This window comes from Drosophila busckii, chromosome 2L (assembly GCF_011750605.1).
Source record: "Drosophila busckii strain San Diego stock center, stock number 13000-0081.31 chromosome 2L, ASM1175060v1, whole genome shotgun sequence".
Classification (NCBI taxonomy): Eukaryota; Metazoa; Arthropoda; class Insecta; order Diptera; family Drosophilidae; genus Drosophila; species Drosophila busckii.
The window spans coordinates 11,413,863-11,430,063 of NC_046604.1; the positions used below are offsets into that span (position 1 = coordinate 11,413,863).

Consider the following 16,201-nt stretch of genomic DNA (forward strand, 5'->3'; position numbering starts at 1 on the left):
AGAAATGGAATAATACTTTAACATTTATGTTAACATTACTTTAACATTTGATTACATTACTTTGTTTACATTACTAAAAGCAAAGCAAAGTATTTTAAATTAATACTATTATTTAATAATATTTTATTATTTTTAAAATATTTTTTGGAATATATAAATTCTTGTTAATGTTTAATTCAATTTATTGCATGACTACATAAATATTTGTTGACATATTACGCAGCTAAAAAAGAAATATTTAAATGCTATAAATAATTTGCATAGCTTAAACATGTGCAAGCAATTGCAACATAATTAAAATTAAATTGTTTGCACTATGTTAACAGAAAAAATGCAAAAGCACTCAAAGTCGCATAAATTTAAGTGGAGACCTGCAAACGAACGCAGCACACACATCAAATTAAATATGAAAAGTAAAAATTGTTGCAACAAATGTGTGCTAGCTGTCGCACACACACACTCACACATACATACAACGAGCAGCCTTATAAGGTCAATTACCTGTCATTTGCATGACTGACGGTGGCAAAAAGGCTGCTGCTGTTCCGGATTTGAATTGAAGGAGGCGGTGGGGCCGGAGGGCGGCAGCTTGGCCACAGGTTTTGGTTTTGCTTTTGGTTTGGTGTCAGTTGCCAGGAGTTCTGCGTTTGATTGCCAGAGAGTCAACTGCATAAACTGAACCTTAAACGAAGGTCATCATCATCATGAGCGTCGTCGTGTGTTTTGATTTACTTTGCCTGTTTTTTCTTCAGCTCTCTGGTCAGGCAATGAACTCAATTAATTAGGGCCGTTGACATGTGTTAGTTCGTAGTTGTTGCTCTTTGGCTTGTGTTTGTTTTTTGTTTTGGTTTTTTCTTTCATCTTTTCTTTCTACACACTACTACACACTCGCAACTGCAGTTCAAATGTCAAGTTGCAATTTTTTTTTATTTGCTTAAGGTTAAAGCATTTAATATTGGCAGCCATACAAGTTGCTCAATTTAAAGCTATAAATATTCATAATAAATATTTATAATAGAAAATTATTAAATTAAAATATTCTGTTGATTTTTTAAATTAACCAACTTACAATTTTTTTTATTTAATAAATAATTGTTAGAATTAAAAACTTAGGTTTCTTTACTATCCTGTAATTTTGCATAACTTTAAGACTTTGTTAATTGTTTTGAAATGAATCAACTCTTATATTATTTTCTACTTTAATAAAATTTGTATTTTGTGCTGACTTTATATAAAAGTTAAAAATAAATTCAACAATTGTTATTGCTTATTTTTATTAAAAATTCTTGTTTAATGAATTCAAGTCCTTTCAACGCTCTTTCGCATATGATCCCAACCCACCCCAAACTGATTTATTTCTTAAAAAAAACTGCAAATAAAACCAAGTCGGACATAATGAAATGGGCAAACAACCAAGAAGTAATAAAATCAACACACACACACACACAAATAAAGAAAAAACCAGGCAATAAAATCAAATGGAAACAGCTGAGAAAACGCAAAAAAATAAAAACAAAGCACAGACAGCAAAGAATGCAAAATTAACTTTTAAGCAAAACTTACAAACGCACACAGATACACACAACACACACACACACACACACACATACATATGCATGTATAGCAAGAGCAGCTAGCGAAATACCAGCGCCGGAACCGGAACAGAAACTGGAACTGAAACTGTGAGTGGTGCTCGCTGCTGTTGTGAAATTTTGGACTTGCACGTAGCAGACAGAAAGCCAACCCCCTGAACCGCCCACCCACCAAAAACATCCTGCTATAGAAGTCAAGTGGGCTGCTGCACAGTCTGAAGTCATAGAGTGGGGTGGGCTGGGCAGGGCTGGGGCGCATTGCTGGACAACTGGCCCATTAACATGTTGTGCAGGTTGGAGAGCGCGAATTGCCAAGGCATGTATATAGTATATATGTATATATATATATATTGGTTTGCTAGGCTGTGTATATAGCCAATGCATGCATACTGCCCATGCCGGAAGTTAAGCTCAGCAGCTGCTAACCAAGGCACAGTGAAGCAAAATGTTTAACAAAACGTAACAATTTATATTTAATAAAATTAATGCTAATATTATAGCAATAAATATATTTTTAGTTTTGTTTGATACAAAAATATAAATTCATGTTTATTTAATACAATTTTTTACTTAAGAATTGCAAAAAATGTCATTGCAATTCTATAAACTGCTAAGTAATTAAATTTAATTAACAAACAATTTAATTGCAAATCTATAAGCTGCTTAATAAGTTGAATTATATTAAATAAATGATTAACAAACAATTTAAATGCAAATTTATAAACTGCTAAGCAAACTTAATTTTATTAAACTTAATTAAATAAATAATGAACTAAAGCATAAATTTCAAATAAATGATTCAATGAATGATATGCATAAATTTCAAATGCAGCATTTAATTTAATGCTAAAATATAAATTTACAAAGGTGCAGCAATTTAATTGTAAATAAATATGTTGTTAAAAAAATAAAATATATAAAATATAAAGCAAAGTTTGTTGCATACAGCATTTAATAAATTTTTAATCAAATAGAATGCTTGCAACAATTTAAATTTAATTATAGACCTAAGAAAATGCAATGAGTTAAATAAATAAATTTAAATAAAATTTGCAAAATCACACTATGCCATTAGTAATGCTCTGCCCCTGCCCCTGCTCACATTTAATGCAACCCTGTCGCTCTGGCTGCTTGCAACATCTAATTGCAGCTAAATTTTCGATTCATGCTAGAGTAATTTGACTGTGAATGTGATTGTTGTCGACGAGTGCATGTGGATGGGAGAGTCTGGAGCTGGAGCTGGAGCCGCTCTCTCGTTAATGTACACACAGACGCACAATGCACAACAACAATTCACAATGGGGCACAATGGGGCACAATGCACGTGCACACAATGGCCCGAATCTGTGGCATGCAGTTGAGAACGCATTGGCAATGGCAGTGGCAGTGGCACAATCACAAGAGGGACTTCCATTTGCGCTGCATGCAGCATTTATGTCCACGTAGCGGCCATTGCCGCATATGACAATCAGCGGCAGAGGCAACAACAGCGTTAACTAGCGCCACGCACATGTTGCAGGCCCAGGCCCAGAGTTGACTTAAGTTTTTTAAAAAAAATGGGGTGGGAGCCAAATGCATTTGCTCGCCAGCACGTTCTACACACACAAATGTGTGTGCTTTGGGTCTAGGCATAACATTAGAGATGGTCAACAATAAGCACTGCACTTGGGAAGTTTCGTGTTTAGCAACACTGGCAACAATTAATTGTTTAATAATAAAAATTATAAACACTTAAAATATTCAATTATAGCTTATTGCAATTATTATGCAAATTAAATTGCATTTCTCTAATAAATATTTTTCATATTTAGTTACTATATTTATTCATTTATCATACATTGTTAAATTTTCAGTTATACATGCAATTTATTATATTATTATATATATATTAACTATCATTGCAAGCTAAAATTTCTAATTTCAACACTCACAGCCATTAATTGTTTAAATAAATGAAATGCTTTGTGTTCAAGCTTAAAATACATAAACACTTAAATAGTCAATAATAGCTATTGCAATTATTATGCAAATCAAATTTATTTTTATTAAATAAATTGTATTTCTTTAAAACATACTTTTAATATTTAATAACTATTGTTTAAGCATGTTATACATTGAAGTATTTTTTGAATTATCCATAATTGTTACCCATTGATTGTTATTTAAATATAAATAATACTAAAAAATATAAAAAAATCAATACTATATTGTTAGTTTATATTTATTTTTTTTTTGCTAAATGTAATTTTTATTCACAATTATTACTGAATGTTAATATTTTGTAGCGACTAAGATTTTTGTTATTTATTTAATTATTTATTATTTATTATGAAACATATATATATATATATAATTTGTTAATTGTCCGTATCAATTATATTTATTTAAATTACTATAACAATACTCCAAGTTTTTTTAAATTTTTTGTGGTTTTTTAATAATGTAAAGAATTCTTAACCCATTTGGGTCATTTTTAATTTAAAATTATTTATTTATTATTTATTTTTAATTTAAAACCGCTTATTTTAACAAATACATTTATTTTAATTTATTCTGAATTAATTAATTTGTTTTTTAAAACTATTTATTGTTGTTTTTTCATTATATATCAGTTCATTTTTTTTTTGTTTATTTTTTTATATAATTTATATTATTCATATGCTCTGCAATCACGCGCCCATCTCTAATTGCGTCAACGTCAGCTGTTAACCCGCTTGGCAGGAAGCTAACTGACATTTTGGTGGTGCTAACCTTTAATTACCCGAGCTAGCTGCAATATGCAGTTTAATGGCCAACACAAACTACTGCCCAAGACACGCAACTAACATGGCGCGCACACCTGGCCAACTAGCCCAGCCTGGCTAACTCGAACTGGCCAACTGGGGCGCAAAGTGCAATTGTCACAAATGTCAGTTCAGTGCTCAAACAGCAGGCAATATATTTCTTTTATGACCAACGCTGCGCCCTCAATTGGGCGTGGCCAAAAGCTGAAGGACTGTTTTAATAAATATTATAGCTAGCTGCTGTTAGTTTGCTAAATTAATTTAATTTACTATTTTCTAGCAACTTTTTTGCTTTGCCTGCTTAAAAGTTTAAAGTTTGCGAAAACAAACAGCTGCTAATTAAATTAGCTCACTATGTTTTGCATTTATTTGTGCCAAAATACTTAAAAAGCTTATAAATCTGGCAACGTATTTTTGTGCCGTAAGCCAAGTGTTGGACCATGGCCAACTCCATGGCTATATAAAAACATGTTTATATTTTTTTTTGCCGCACACACACAGGAAGGAAATAAAGCCAGTTACGCCCGCCGCACACACACACACACACACACGTTGAATTATGAAAATTATAAACAAATTAGCCACACTAGTTGGATTATATGGTGTGGCTTTGTTGCTGCAGCTGTCGCTGCATAAATTAGCGCACTCAAGTCGGCTCAAAGTGGACCTCCCACTCCCCCCCACCACCCACACAATTCCGCGAACTCGAACGGCCGAAATTAATTCAAGCATGATAACAACAACAACAACAGTCAGCAACTTCTCAATGGGCCAAGTTTGTTGCTGGTTGTAATCTGTGCATAATCTGGCTGTAACATGTTTAAAATAATTGGCCCAATGGGCATTAGAGTTTCGCCATTAGGGTTACCTTTCAGCTTAGTGTGAGGCACAAAGCTTAGATAGAATTAAATCATGGCTTAAACAAATATTTGTTGCTTTTAATAAATTCTGCAAATTCTTTGTATTTATTGTGCAATGGCAAATATGAAACTTTGTATTTTTTGAATTTAAAAACCAAATTGATGCAATTTATTTATTTTATTTGCAGCTTAGGCGCCACTTAGCAATTTATTTTCTATTGCGTTCTTATTGCATTTTTAGTTTAAAGTGCACAAATTTTTGTGCATTGTTGCATTTCTAAAATTTATTTTATTATGCAGCACTTGAGCACAAATTTGTTGTTATACACAATAACAAGAATTTTATTGAGCTTGCATTTAACACACAAAGAAAAAGTCTTTAAATTGTTGTTTGAAATTTATGCATAATTTAAAAATAATTTAACGAGAGCTTAATCTAGCATTTATTTTTTTTATTATCAAGCATATTTAAGTAATATTTTCGTAAATATTTTCATAATAATTTCTGCATAGCTATCATTCAAAAATTTAACAAGAATTTAGCACAGTTGGCATTTATCAAATTCATATAAATTTCGAAATAATCTTTTAGCTTTCATTTACATATACACAGCTGTTTGTATGCGTGTGTGTGTGTGTGTGTGTGTAGCGTGGCTGGCATGTATTTATTTCAACAGCTTTAAGTAGCGTGTAAACTAAATCCAGCAAACGAATTTATGAATTTTATGCGTGTTTATCAGTAAAAACATGCCGCTGGGACTGGTCCAAGTAGCAGCAGCTAGAGCGGAAGCAACAACAACAACAACAACAAGAATAATAATAATAATAATAACAATGACAAGTGTGTTGCGTCGTTTAACGTCCCCAAGCGAAGCCAAAGCTGACAGCAGAGCAGCGCATATCACACGCCAAGAAAACAGCGAGAGCGACAGAGCGGGCGAGCGAGTGAGAGCGATTAAGAGAGTGAGTGAACATGAAGAGCGTGAGAGCGTGAGATAAGAATGTGTGTGCGTTGGCTTCACACACACACACAAACTAAACGAAACGAGCCGTGAAAATCACAAACAAATCATAAAAAGCGCAACAAGAAACAGAAGCTTTTTGTAATAGAAGAAGAAGCCGACGAAGTAGAAGCAGAAGAAGTGCGGCGTGTGGGCGTTGCCAGGTCAAAGTAGTGTAAAACATGAGCACACATACATAAACAATACATGCTCACACTGCTACGTGTGTGTGCTTGTATGCAAATCAAGCGTTGAAACAAAAAGGCTAAAACAAGCGAGGGAGCAGCAGCTTGAACTCTAAGGGGGTGAAGAGCGTGGGCGAGGGCTGCAAAGTTAGAACGAGGGTGACGTGAAATGATTCATGGTCATGTTTATCAACAAACACGTTTGCATGAGTTTGAATTTTTGCGCGCGGCTGGGGGAGTTGCATATGAATTGCTGTCTCAGCTGCTGCTGCCAAGAGCGAGAGAGAGTGAGTAAGTGAGCGAGCGAGACAGAGAGCAAGCAAGGGTCGTGCAGCCAGCAGCAGCGTTAGACTATAAATAAGCCAAAGCCAAGAGAACGCAATTTCAAAGTGTTGCACACATATGCACAAACTAAAGTTATAAACTGCAAACACTCAGAGCCACTTGAATAGGTAGCAAGCATTATTAAACTTTAATGTGACTGCTTAAGCATAAAAACAAGCAAAATACATTTTTTTAGATTATACAAAAGAAGCAAAAAATAAATAATACAAAGTACAAGGTAAAAAAATTACAAAAACAATTTTCAGCTAATAATAAATAAATTAATAGTAAAAATAAATTTACAGTAAAACTAATAAGTAGTAAAAATAAATAAGTAAAAATTCTTAAGTTATTAAAATAAAAAGTTTAAATCAGTTGTAAAAATAACTAAGTAGCAATTTAAACTAAGTAAGCATACTTTATTCAAACATTGTCTTAAACTATTTAGTTACATTTTAAATATTTAGTAGATGTACTAGAAGTCACAATTTTATTAAAATAATTTCATAAATTCTCATTGAAGCTGACCTCAATTCAAGCTACTGATAATGACTAAATATTCCAAATGTCTGCCAAATTCACAAGAAAAAGTTTTATTTTTTCGTTCACATGAATCTAAATACTTGTCCCTATTCAAGTGCCTGTTAGTGTATACGCTCACATATACATATGTGTTTATGCATGTGTGTGCGTGTGTGTGTTCAAACTTGGCGTTATGTCCGGCTATGCTATAGGCATAAGCAAGTGCTATGGAACTTGACACATGTTTCAAATGTCATTTTGTCTTGGCTACTCACACACACAAACACACACACGCAAGCATGCACATGTATTTATGTATTTATATGCTTTTGTATGCATATACATAGCTGTCGCTAATCAAATGCAGCTGCTGACGTTGTCTCCGCAGCAAGCAGCGCTGCCTGCTGCTCTTCCCAATTGCTTTGTTCTTGTTGCTTGGGTATTGAGCTTGGGCGTGTCTAGGGTGAACTTTAATTTGCTAATTGAGACAATATGCTTCAAATTATAAAATTTGTAAACAAATTTATTTTAGCAGTTGCGCTTAATAATTTATTTAGGCAATGTTGTATTGTTTTTAAAGCTTAACAAATGTAAAGCTATTATTTCTGTCGTCCTAAAAATATATTCATTATTTTAAAATGTAATCTTTTTTTGTTTTAGCTGCTGGACTTTATACAAAAGTTATATTTTGTATTTTATATTAGCACGTTGTCAAACTAAATAATTATTTTAATTCAATCTGATTACGTTTTGAAACTAAAAAGTAGTTTCCATATTAAATTTTATTTTTTAATAACGTTAATTTTTATTTAATAATTTTTTAAATATATATTTTTTTTTTTTTTTTTTTTTAATTTATATTTTTTTAACGTTTATTTTTATTTATTAACATTTTATTTATTTTTGTATTTATTTTTTAATTTTTATTTTTTAATTTCTTATTTATTTTATATCTACTTTTATCTGATTTCTTGCACTTTTATTATTTTACTAACTTATCTTTGCTTTGCTAATCTTTTTAATCTCTCACTGATAAACTTGTGTTCACCCTAAAATCGTTTCACATATGACTTTGGCTCTGCCTTGTCGTTTCAAGTGTTTATGAGTCATTTGGGTAAAGTTGCAAATGGTCTGGAAACTGGTTTACTTAAGCAGAAATGCAAGAGGCAGCGCCAATGAGACGCACACAGCTGGTGACAAGCCAAAGGGAAGTGACTCCGAACTCCGAACTACTCCTCCCTCTCGACCCTCGAGTCATATGTATGAATTTTATAATGCAATTGCATCAATCTCAATTACGAAGAGCCACATGCAATATTAATAAATAGTTTTTATTTAGGTAATTGCTTTGAACCCAAAAGAGCAGAAGCCTCAACTTGTTGAGAGCTGAGCAGGTAAGAGAAGCTCTGGAGCTGCGCTTAGGCAATTTGCATGACGGCAATTTCGATCAAGAAGTCAAAGTTCAATGTACGCACATGTGTCTGCCAAGTCAAGCTGAAGGACAAACTAATGGGTCAAAGTTTGAGTTCGAATATAAAAAGCAAACAAGATAAGAAATATGTGCGGGCCAGACAGACAGACAGACAAACAGACTGAGAGGTAGATAGATTACTTAAATTACCAACTCTCGAGACTGCTGCACAGTCAGTCAAACAGAAATTTATCAATTAAAAGTGCACAGAGTAAAAAGTAAACAGAGACAAAGACTGCGACTCAGACTCAGCCTCAGCCTCAGCCTCAGAATTGATTGAAAAGCTTGAAAGACAAGAAAAATCAATTTAAATGATTACAATTTGAGGCTGAGAGCAGTCTCAAGTCATAAGGACATAAAGACACTGCAAGAAAAAAAAAGCAAAGCAACAACATATTCGTTGCAGTGTAATTGCTTTGCCCACACAAACAAAAAATGCAAAATTAGAATTTTTTGTCTTTTTTTCTGGCCAAGTCAATAGCTCAAAGCCAAATTCTTAGAACTCCCAGAGCTTCATGTTTATTTCATGTTGAAGACTTAATTTCGCCCCTTTTTTTTTCTCAATGTCAATTGTTGTTTTGACACACACACATACAAACAATGAACTCTGTGCAAAATCCTTGACTTGGCAACAACTGACACATTGAAGTATTTTATATAAACAACAACAAATAATAAATAAAAACTGCAGTTGTTTGTACGCTACGTTTTTTTTTTTTATTTTTATTTTTAAGAGCATTTTCGCTTCGTTCTGATGCGAAATGTTTGCGCTTACAACTGAATAAACAATTGGGCAGAGTCACTTGAATAATAGATTTTGAGCTTTTGATTGTATTTGGCGACAACAATTTGGAAAAACCCTTGAACAAGGCAAAAGGAAAAGTCGTAGCGACGACCAACGGGCACATAAAACAAATTTAAATGAACTTCTCCCGAAAAAAAAAAACAAAAATGCTGGCACATAAAAAATTAAATGATGTTGGTTAGGAAAACGCAAATTGAAATTGTTTAGAACATTAATGTGACTTTTGTGAATGTTTTGCATTTTATGCGAGTTTAACCGTTAATGGGCGTTAACAACAAAATGGCTTAAAGTGCGAACTTAAAGTTGCTGCTGCAGAGCAAAACTCAAACACGCTGCAAAAATTAAATAAATGTATGCTTGGTAATTATGTTGCTTTCATTACTCTCGAGAGAGTTTGGAGCCACACACAAGCTGCTAATATAAACATTACCACGCCCACAAGCACGCACAATAACTAAAACACACACACATACACATTAACAGACACACAGACACACACGCAATGCTTAAACACACAGCTTAATTATCAAAACAAAATCCCAGACAAAAATATTAGACGCTCAATATAACAAATGCTTGGCAGACAGCAGCTCGACAGGCGGAAGAGCTAAAGTGCTAGTGATGTTAGACAGTGAGAGACAGAGACAGACAGAGAGTGAGTGAGTGGGAGAGAGACAGCGTGCAGAGTTTGGCGGCAACTTTATTTGCAATGGTTTAGTTGCAACACAAACTAAGTTAAAGCTGCAAATTCCAAGCAAATCAAACAGCGTTGCTAACAATTGATATACCGTTGTCATAACTGCTATAAATAGCTATAATTTGTCTAAAATTACTAAGCAGTCATATCTGCAGCTAAGTTAATGCAAAAACTATAAAAATATATAGAGAAAACTTTAAAAATTCATATACAAATATAAATATAAAACATTAGTCAATTACTAAATTAAGTTGCAATATGAAAGAAAAAAAAATATTGCAAAATATAAAATGCGAAATCTATTTATATTTAAACTAAAATATAATAAAAAATATTTTATTTAAGCTTTAGCCAAAACCTATATAAAATTATTTAAAATATTTATATATAAGGTGAACAGCTGCATAACTTTGAAGCATAATTCATATGCAAACTTTTCAAACCTCAATCAGTAAAAAGCAGTACTTTCTTCAATTTTATTATGAAAGTTATTGTATAGGTTTTTTTCAATAATTTGTATATTTTTTTGAATATTTTGTATCTTTTGATCATTTTTATTAGCTAATTTTTTATTTTGCAAAGTTGAAAACTAACAATATGTCGCAACATTAAAGATTAACAATAAAAAAAAATTAAAAAGCGCTTACACCCAAAGAAATTGAAAAATATGTAATTAACACAAAAGTCAACATGAAACACTTTGCCTAATTTTCTGTTAAAAAGCCGGAAACCGAAAACAGGATAACCTTTTGAACCTAACAACAGAAAAACAGAAAAAAAAAAACATTTTTGCAGCTTTACATTGAATTTTTTAATTTAATGCGCCTGAGCTCATCTCCCGAACGGAAGTTTGTTGCCCTGTTTTGCGTCTTTTTGCTTCCTTTAGCTAGATGAGTAAATTTATTTTAGCTCATTCTTTTTTTTTCAGCGCTTAGTTGTTTTATGCTCGTTATACGCTTTGATTCGGTTCGTTGAAGCGTTCGATGTTCGTTGCACTTGCGGCTGCTGTTGCATGTTATTAACCCCGGATGACAATGCATAATTTGTAGTATTTAATAACAAAGTTAAAAGTGCAGACGTTTGTTCTAACTAAACAAATTGTCATAACTCAAAGTTCAAACACAAAAGAGAACAAAACCAATTGTTAGGCAATTAAGACTGTCTGGCAAGCAATAAAAAGACAAATGCAATAGAAGCATTGAACTCCGTAAGAAAAAGCAACATAAAGTTGATTAAATCCTGCAGCAGACTTTAGTTAAGCCTCAGACCTAAACAATAGCAACAGAGCGAGCGACTTTCAAGGATATTAAAAGCAAGTTATCAGCCAAACAAATTGCCAACAAACAAGCGCAACAGACCAGACCGAGTCTCAAGCTTGAGAGTCGCGCATCCGTTTGGAAAACACACAGAGCGGATATGAACATACCCAAAGGCAATGCCAGACAGGAGCGTAAATGAGCGTGTATTGTAGTTAGATGGAAATTTTCGCTACCAACAAAGTACAAACAAGCATAAAACGTGTGGGCCATGGCCAAATGGTGGCGGTGGCGGCAAAAGAAAAATAAAAAAGCGTTGGCAACACTGTCGCCGCATCTGCTTTGCTGCTGATACGCGCCAAATCTGTTTGCTCAACAACAACAAACTCTGCACTGAACTGAATGTATACTAAAAGTTTTCGCTGTCGCCGTATCGTGTATTGAAGTTTTTATGTTGCATCATGCTGACAACAATTGACACAATGATGATGTTACAACGCCGCATTAACTTCAAGCCCAGCCCCAGCCCAGCATTTTACATGTAACCATGATTCGTATTTTTAACAATTTGCATAGCACGCAGCACAGCAAGTAAAAAATTAATGATCAGCTGCTGTTGAACAAACATTTGGTCACTTAAATTCATGCAAGAAAAAAAAACATGTCCGCATTACAGACTAAAATTTAGTAAGGCTAACAACTGTTAAATACTCAGTTAACAACATTCTTATAGCGACTTTTACGATATACAGCTATACAGAGTTTAAAATGTTAAGAATTTAGTTTGGATAAACAATATTTTGTCACTTATTCAATTTTTCATTACTTGGCAGTTTGATGTTTAATTCTACGTAAATAAGTGTTACGATATAAATGTAAAAAACACAATATTTAAATGTTGATATATTATATTATATAGCCTGAAGGCCTCAGTTGCTCTGCCTACATCATTGTACTATAGAATTCGTTCTAAGTTACAATTAAAATAAATAAATTAAAAATATTATTATACTATAAGCACGATTTTTAACTCATTTGTATTAATTTACGATATTACATTTTTAGATTTTCAATTCAATACAGTCTAAAGTAGTTTTATCCATTTGATATGTTACGATATACAAATTGAAGCTATCTTATAAACAATTTACGATATTTTTAATGTTACGATATACAATTTGAAGATATCTTAACAACAATTTACGATATTAATACGATATTAAGCTTTATTAATCTACAATACAATGCTACTGAATTTACTATAATTTCTTTATTTTATATAAACGATATTAATACGGTATTCAACTTAATTGATCTAAAATAGATTTTATTAACTTAATACTACACTCAATATCGTATATTTGAGTTTTTCAAACAGATTTTTTAGTATATTACTGCATACCGTAAAAATAGTCGCACATCAACTATAATATGCTCAAAGCTATATACGATATTCGTAGGTTATACATGCGCAGCCTACAGAATGTGCATACACTACGTCTCATATGTATATACACATTGCCAATACCATACACAGAAATTTCCATAACGTTGGCAAAAAGCTTTTAAACTTAACACATTTGGTTTATAGCCCACAGTCACCTTGTCAATAAATCGCAATTGCAATGACTTTCATTTTAACGATAGCGAAAAAAAAATAAAAAACTAAAGTGGAAATGTGTGTGTGTTTGTGTATGTGTGTGTGTGTGAAGCCACCAAGACCATTTCTTCCGCTTCATATTACAAATCTACAGCTGATGTGATTACGAACGAAAAAAAAATTGACTACCGCTTGGTTATAAAACCAGAAGAGAGCGAAAAAAAAACAAATGAATCTGTGTGTGCCTTGAAGCGGTACAAGCGGCACTGATATATGTACCATAACGATTGTGACCCACGGAGTGGGATGGGATGCGATGGTGTGGGTATGACCAGTTAATAGCATTTGCTCGTCTACGCCCATGCAATCAGTGGAAAAACCAAAAAAAAAAAAAAAGAAAACAATGCACAGGCTACACGTTTGGGCGAAATACTTTTACTTTAGACTAAAGCGTAAACTGTACGAATTTGCTACATAGAAGAAAAAATGGTATATAATTAGACTGAATTCAATGCGAAAGAATGTTAGCATATGAATGTCCGATAAGATATTCTAAAGCCAGATTATAAAATACTTGACTTTTTCTATGCCGAATATTCCCAAATCTAACATTAAACGGACTAACGAATATCAAACAGAAAAAAATTGTCCACTTAAATAGAACGAATTCAATTCAAAACGATGTCAGAATATGAATAAGCTCGGATTTTTCTTAATACAGAATACTGTGACTTTTTCTATTTCGAATATTCTTTTAATTCCAACAGACAAAAGAATGGACGCAAATGCGAAATCAGACCGATTTCACCGAAAAGATGTCAAGAATAGTAAATAGTCCTCGGATTTTCTAAGCCCAAAGTACATCATAAGTTAATTTTCTATCACACAATTTGTTAAACCTCCATTACGAATGGAGCAATCGAAAAAGAATTTGTATAAGCGAACTGCTGATACATTTTGAAGTAAATGGAAATCTTTTCCTATCCCAATTACAATTTGACTCACTTATTTTATTTCGTCTCAAACTGTAGATATTTACAAATTGCTGCTTTAACTTTTGCCTTCCAGCTAATAATTGGAACTATCGACTGCAACTTTATTGTGCAGCAGAACTCTTGAGTTGCAAGCAAAAACCACTGAGGCGGCAAAGTTTTACCGATTTAAACTCCAATTTACAGGCAGCAGCAGCAGTCAGCCCCAACCCAGCAGCAGCACAGTACACCAGAGTAGCAGCAGACAACGAAAACAACGCTGAATCAGCTGTTGAGGCTTAAAAAAAAGTTCAAGCGTAACTGTGGGAAGTTGCTGCATTGTAGGCAGTGGCAGTCTCCAATTGAAAGTAAAAACTCATGCAACTATATTTTCAATAATAAGACAAAGCCAAAGCGGAGTGAGCAGCGAGTGTGTGTAAGGACGCGGTGTATCCTTTTCCATTTTTTGCGCTTGCCTGTTGGCCATTTTGCCTGTCTTACCAATGCTATTGCCACTACCAGCAGCAGCAACAACAAAAACTTCATTGATTTTATGCCATTGTACCGGAGTCAGCAGCACATCCAATCATACAGCAGAGAAAAAAATTGCCAACCAGCTACTGCGCCTTGCTGTATGCAACAACATTTGCATGTGTATATATGCAACAAACTTCAGCTGCTGCTACATGCCCCCCAAACCAACAAGTCAACAACGCCCAGCGCCAACCTGCATCCAACGAGTGAGAGACTTACAGACATAGAGACACCACCCAGACTGAGGAGACAGACAGACAGACAGACAGTGGAGCATGTTGATAGTGAAACCGCGCCTAAGCGCATAGTACACATGCCACAAAACGTACAATGGCTCAACAATGCCAACAATGCAGTCAAAGCAGCTTAGCAGCAACAGAAGAAAAAAAGGATTCATTCAAACTTGAATACACTTTAAGCAAAGCTGCATTTTAGACGAAATTTTGCAGAGTGTATATATTTTAAAGCGTACATAATTAAATGCCAATTTTAAAATAATAAATAATAAAATAATATTTACAAACTTCAGTACAACAAATAATTTTCTACATTAAAAATTTTTGTATTTTAAGTATTCCAAAAAAAATTCTACAAATTTAAAATGCAGATTTGCTTTTTTTAATTTAGAGTAGTTATAAAAATATATTTCCTTTTTGTCTACAGCATTTTTTTTTTTTTAAATTTTTTCTTTAATAAAAAATCCCACAAATTTAAAACGACTATTTGCTTTATTTAATTTGGAGTAGCTTTAAAAATATTTAAAAATATAGCTTTAAATATATTAAAAAATATATCCTTTTTGTCTGCAGCCAATTTTTTTTAAATTTTTTGTTTAATTAAAACGCATATTTACTTTATTTAATTTAGACTAGCTATAAAAATATTAAATTATACTTTGTAGAATATTTACACAGCTAATTTTTTAATTTTTCTTTAATAATAATTAGAAGACAATGAAGGCTTTGAAACTCAGAGAATTTCACTGCTGTAAAATTATTTGATATTATGTGGAGATACCACTGTGTTCATATTTATAATTTACGCTATTCTACTGCCAAATCTAATTTTAACTTATTAAAGTTACGGATTAAGCTTTTTATAATAAAAAACTACTTGATGTTAAAAAGGCTTTTTGCCAATTGGCCAGCAACTAATAACTATAACTATTTTAGTTTTAATTATATTTATATACTTTGGCACACATTTAGCTAAATTTTTCCACTGTGGCTAAAACCCCATTTTAGCTGTAGTTGTTGGCTTTTGCATTTTTGGGTTTTCCCTTTACCATTTATATTTCTTTTTCTTCTCTTTAATACATGTTGGCACACACGTGTAATAAATTACACTATGGGGAACATGCGAGCCGCACTCACTCAATCGCACGCTCAGAGTTTCGGGACGGCGGCTCTTCGACTCCCGCAAGTGGCGGCGTGTGAATGGGCCAAGCGCGCACTAAAAATTGCACATGGTCGTAGGCTTCGCCCCCAAGCTGGCATTTAGCAAAGCTTTCAGCTAGTTTATGGGCAAAGCTAACACCCCAAAGCAACAGCAACAGCAACAACAACAACAGCAAGCGGGCGAAAGAAAAACAAAAACATAT

General features: G+C 33.1%; 1 protein-coding gene across 1 annotated transcript in view; it reads right to left on the minus strand.

Annotated features, from left to right (window-relative positions):
• LOC108608381 (disintegrin and metalloproteinase domain-containing protein 10) overlaps positions 1 to 16,201 on the minus strand; it is a 109,621-nt gene that overhangs the window by 76,454 nt on the left and 16,966 nt on the right.